This window comes from Rhipicephalus sanguineus, chromosome 11, assembly GCF_013339695.2.
Source record: "Rhipicephalus sanguineus isolate Rsan-2018 chromosome 11, BIME_Rsan_1.4, whole genome shotgun sequence".
NCBI lineage: Eukaryota > Metazoa > Arthropoda > Arachnida > Ixodida > Ixodidae > Rhipicephalus > Rhipicephalus sanguineus.
Window position 1 is genome coordinate 76,163,037 of NC_051186.1, and position 5,944 is coordinate 76,168,980.

Here is a 5,944-nt window from a genome sequence, read left to right on the forward strand (position 1 = left end):
CAGTTGTATTTAGAGTGCGGTAATTAGCTAACAATTGCCCAGTATCTAATACATGCTGGGTGAATATCTGGTGAACTCCTCAGTTACGTTTAGACGTTTCGGTTGTGTAAATATTTGTTTCGTGAACTGTTCTCTTAAAGTAGGTCACCACCTTCAAAACGCATTTATTAATATTTTTTTTTTGGATTTGACATTTTCAAGCTCCTTGTCTATTGAAGAGTATTTAGCAAAAAGAATTATGTAATTATCTTGAGCCGTTCTAAAGTTATGATCATTTTTCCAACACCTGTTAGACGCATTCGAAACCCAAACTGAAGGTTTCTGATTTCAAAACACCTGTCATGTCGTCATAAATGTTTTTCCTTATACGTATTACGCAATGCTAAGTTGTCTAAGCACATTCTAAAGCTAGTGGGGCATGATGTTTACGATTTATTTGAATATTTCCACTACACGGTTTCGGCACTCTGTTGTTTAAGTTGCGCGTTTTTGCGCGACTGTCAGTGCTTTTTCGTACATCACTTCGAGCTCTTAGACTTAGTTCTGGCCTTTTATGGAATAAGTTATAGCCCTTCATGAAATATGGCAAAGTATAGGGTGAAAAAAAAAAAGCATCAGTGCAAGTTATGCAATCAATATACCAAGCGTGGAGCTGCTGTGGTGCACGTAGATGAAAGTCGGCTGGATACTCAAAACGAGCTAGAAAAAATATATGTGCTTCAGCTTGCTCAAAAGGAGAATGCGCCGCTTCAGAAGAGCTCCCCAGCTATGAACCTAGAGAATTTCAGACATATTGAATGTTTATTTATTATATGGACATTCAATTCAAATCTTTAAAGCCATTTTTCTCAAAACATCATATTTTGCATCCTACACTTCTGCAAACAGTGATAACTTTCCTTCTGATGAACATTTTCACATACAATTTTGCGTACTATTTTTTTATAGGTTGAGCTCTGCATTCAAGCAGGATTATTGAAAACTAGCAGTAACGTTTTGTACCATGGCCTATTTTGTGCAAAAGAAAGCCGTCAAATATAAACTTTTTCAGTCTTTTTACGATAACGTGCCTTAGCTTAGAGATGGGCTGATCGTGGAGGTTAGATGCACAGGATTGTGTCCTCACTACGTACCTGCCAAGTTGCGTTTCAATCGCACTTACCATTTTGTATTTATGACTGTTGGCGCAACATGCATATTTTTGCACATTTCAATTTTTATAAAGTTTTTTTTTACATTTTTAGCAGTTTCATCATTCTAAAGTTTAAATTTACATCAGCCCTACAAGCCAAAATCGTAGTTATAACTTTTGGAATGGAAACGTAAAATTTTTTCTCGAAGGTGGTGACCTACCTTAAGTGAACATATGTGTGGTGAAGTGCTTGGACTAAGTGGGTGAATGTTCGTCCATGTGCGTACGTGTACAGGTGTGTGATGGTCCATCACTTCACAACACAAGAGGAGTAGCTTACGCCACGCATTAACGCCAACCTCTTCTTGAACACGGTGAATTGTGAAATCATTTGAGCTGTTACGATCTTAGTGGTGTGAATGTATTGCATATGAAGCGGGCGTACGGAAGAGGTCTGTAAGAAATAGAGTATAAATGAGAATAGACGCTGTAAAAGAAAACTCAATTATGAAAACTCAATTGTTCAGCAAGCTCACACAACACCGACAGGCAACTTGCAGGGTGTTTTTTTTTACATGATACAGATTTGTATTTTAAGTCCTATGAGAGTGAGGCTCCCGTCGTTTTCGCACACGAAATCTACGTTGACGCGGAAATACTTTGCCGCAGCTAAAATGACATTGAAGCGACGAACTAACAAAAGCTAGTTAAATAACTTTTTAATTATTCACTTCAGGGCAGTTTTCTATATGAGCACGTGTAACCCATGGCAATTGATGACATATCAATTTTTTTGAAATCACAAAATTCGCACGCAACTTGAGACATTCATCGTCGAATTCGGATAGCGATATCGAAACTGGCCGCACCCGGCGCGCACGAAACGGGAACACCCTGTGATGTACAGTGCTCGTCAAATGAAACCCGAACAGCGGCAAGCCTTCGCAGTGGTATAGTGCGCGCCGTCCAGTTATCACCATTGACAAGCGCGCGCATCCGGTTTGACCACACTGCGCATTTGCGCACCTGTCCATGGTGATAACTGGACGGCGCGCACTATACCACTGCGAAGGCTTGCCGGTGTTCGGGTTTCATTTGACAGCACTGTATACATGCATGATCTCGGAACTACCCGTGACAAGGAAGTGACGAAATTTGAATCAAGACGCGTCGCGGTCTTATCTTTTTGGCAAATACGTTTCTTATCCTGTAAGTCAAAACGGTATCTTTGCGTCTGTTGTTTGGCGGTAAGCGGAACCAAATATCTGTTCACGGCACGGAAGCCCGAGAGTTCTTTCAATCGCGCAGCCGGACAATGCGCGCAAGAAAGCCGCAATAAGAACCACACCGAGGTCAATAACCTTTGCTTTCTCTGTGTCGGCGCTGCTGCGGGAAGCTCGTGGGCCGCCGCTGCTTGCTGTTTCATAAAACTGTGGAGCTTGCTCTGTTTTGCCCGTGTACTGTGGAGCTTATTCGACGCGGAACCCCACACACCGGAAGGGCGGCGAAACATCAAGACGGCGCTGCGGTCGGTGGCGAGGCGGAATAGTTTTTCGCGCCTGTTTATAATTTAAGAAATAATGAGGCTTGCCGGTGTTCGGGTTTCATAAGCGTCACACATCGCATCGAAATTTGAATCAAAGCGTCGCGGTCTTAATATGCTGTGTTGTTTGGCGGTTACTTTTTTTCTTTCAATCTGCGCGCAAGAAAGCCGCAATATCAACCTTTTCTTTCTCTGCCTCAGAATGTCAAGACAGGCGGAATTGTGTTTATAATTTAAGAAATGATGAGATAAGCGATTTTCTTTTGTGCCTCATTACCAGGTTCTGCTTCGGCGAGCCTTGATTCAATTTTCGTCACTTACTTCTCACGTGTAGTTCCGGGATCACCTAACAGTTGACCGGGCGCCATCAGTGCTAGTGTTGCCATTAAAATTAGACGATGAATATCTCGAATTACCTGCAACTTTCGTGATTTCTTTTTAAAAATGGATATGCTCAAATTGGAGGGCACCACAACAATCTAATATGAATGACTGCCCTGAAGTTGGTAATTAAAATGTTAATTAACGAATTCTTTTTAAATAGTAACGTCAATGCCTTTTTAGTTGCGCACAGGCTTCACGCTAAGTACTCCTGCCAAGAATTTCACACGGATGCATCAAGGTCACATTCCGGTGTCTCTTATGCAGCTGTAGGTCCATCATTTTCATAATCTGACGTACTTCATTCAGACAGAAGAATTTTCACGGCAAAGGCCTATGCAGTAATGTCGGCTGTGCAGCATGTTATGAAAACAAAGCTCCAGAGGGCAGTGATATTTACAGGTTCTCTAAGCGCCGTAAGATCGTAAATGTCATTTAGGAAACAGAGAAACTCTCTCCTACGTTAACTTTATTCATTCGTTTGTATACGTTGCAGAAGTGCAACCAGCTTGTCACCATATGGTAGGTGCTGGCGGCGACAATACTCGACGATACAGCGACAGTCAAGGCGGGGCCGACTCTCAGCGCGAGCTGCGTTCTCTTCGAAAAGAGCCGAAGAGGGCGATCCACTGGTTCCGGCCAGAGAGGTATCCAGTGTAATGTTCTGGCAAGCGAAATCGCTAAATCGACAGTAACAAAATCCCGTAATCCCGTAACAGGTGTTCCTGCCATCGACTTAAAACCTTGCCTTAAAAAATTAACTAAGACACTACTGACAATGGTTGTGGGATACCGAAACATCTAATAAAGTGCATGTTTTTAAACCTCAGCTAGGCACACCTAAACGAGACAATATCGCGACGAACTGACGTCCTGTTATGTGGGCTAAGGATAGCACAAGCATTTGGTACGCATATTATTTTACTGACTGGTAGTGAACCTCCTGCATGTGGCAGCTGCGGCTAAAGCGTTGCAACGTGGGCTTGTTGGTTACGCATATGAAAGGCTTTTGGTGTAGGGCGAAAGGAAACACGGACACGAGAAGGCACATTGGCGCACCACACAGCGCTACTATAGCAACAACATGTTTATTTTCAAGAACCAGACCGCTTATATACCATCAAAACCAGGCAGACTGCTGAACACGTGGGATCACTCAGATAGTGCGCAAAAAAAACCACTTCACCGAGGCAAAATCATGACAGGATAAAACTGTAAATCAACGCTTGCGCAAGAACCCCAACTCCTTAGGTGACAATGTTGTCAATGGCTTGCTCACACACAGCTCACCAAGCGCATCGATAAGCTTGGCTTCAACTGTAAGACGAGTGATCTCTTCTTTATGTTGACCAACAATGACGGTGTTCTGAAACAATGGTCGACAACCGCATGCATGAACATGGAGTACTAGAAACCCATCAGGCGCCAGTATATTTGATTTGTAATGGTGCTCTCTTAATTGCTAATTGACGCACCTGCTGGTTTGGCCGACGTATTGCTATCCACGAGAGAGCGGAACACGATAAATGACAAAACTCTCGCAATCAGCAAATTTGTTTGCATGCTTTTTTGTGCAACCAACTTTTTCTGCTCCAACTGGATTTGTCATGGCGCACAGTTTCCCTAGCTTATCGGGCACTGAAAAGACTGCCCTAATGTTATCGCGAAGTGCCACCTTCTTGAGATTATGTGACAGCTGGTGAACATAGGGGATTACAGCGGTGCGTCTCGTTTCTGTCGTTACGCGGCCATGTGCGTTGCACAGGCTTGAAGTTCCGCGACTTCTTTTTAATTGTTTCTTTGCGACAGACACTGAAACACGATCTGGATAGCCAGATTCCTTCAGGCGTGAAATGTGGTTCTGGAAGCTATGCTTCGTTGGGTGGGCAAAAGATTTGTTCAACGCGTTGCTGAGGCACGTCGTCACGATACCTGTCTTGGTTAGTTTCGAATGATTCGAATGAAATGGGAGTGGAGCTTTTTGCGGCGAAAGGCTCACCGTTCTCCACGTTCTCATGGAGTTTCGGCAGATTCGGCTCTGAGAAAAAAGCATTTTTTTCTGTGGCATGCCAACAGTACATACCTCTGCGCCCTGCAATGTTTCTTGGCACAAAACCCCTTTTCGACACAAAGTCTGTTCTAAGTTTTCTTAATAATACCCGTTCCTTGTGACTTATCAACCCTAAAAACTTGAAGCGATGCTTCGCGCTTAAGGCCGCTGTTACGAGGTTAGCATATGAATAGTACATGCCTCTCCACCCTTCAGTGCAAGGGCTTTGATGAAGCGATGGTGCTAATGTTACAGACCTATTTTAACAGAGAAGCGGTTGTAGCTCGCCGTAGTTGGTGCGATGTCACCAGAAAAACATAATCATGAATCGGCACGCGTTCTCTTCGTCCTCTTCTTTATCGTCATCGTCGTTTTCATCTTCTGCGTCGCTCCCAAAACACAAGCGCCGATTTCTCCAGTGCGGGATGCAATAACCCTGATGGGCGAGACGAGGATTACAGAGAGACAGAAAGACAGAGAGAAAGAAAAAAATTGGCAGCTCCCACGTACCGTGGGAATCGATGTTATGCGAAGCATGCGCGGGATGGTGACTGTGGCGTAATTTTTCATATTGAGCGAAACGCTACGGAATGACGCTAGAGAAATATGGAAGTGGTATACGCACACTCATATGTTTAAGAGTCGCATATCTATTATATAACCAGTTGCTTACAGTTGCGTAACGATGGCAACAGCAACATGGGTATTACGAACACCAGACGCGGTAAGCTGATATGTAGTGCTTATATTCTTCCTTACTAGATAGCGCGAATCCGAACAAGATAAAGAAGGAACACAGATGCACAGGAGAGGCGTTACTCGCAACTAGATTCATTCA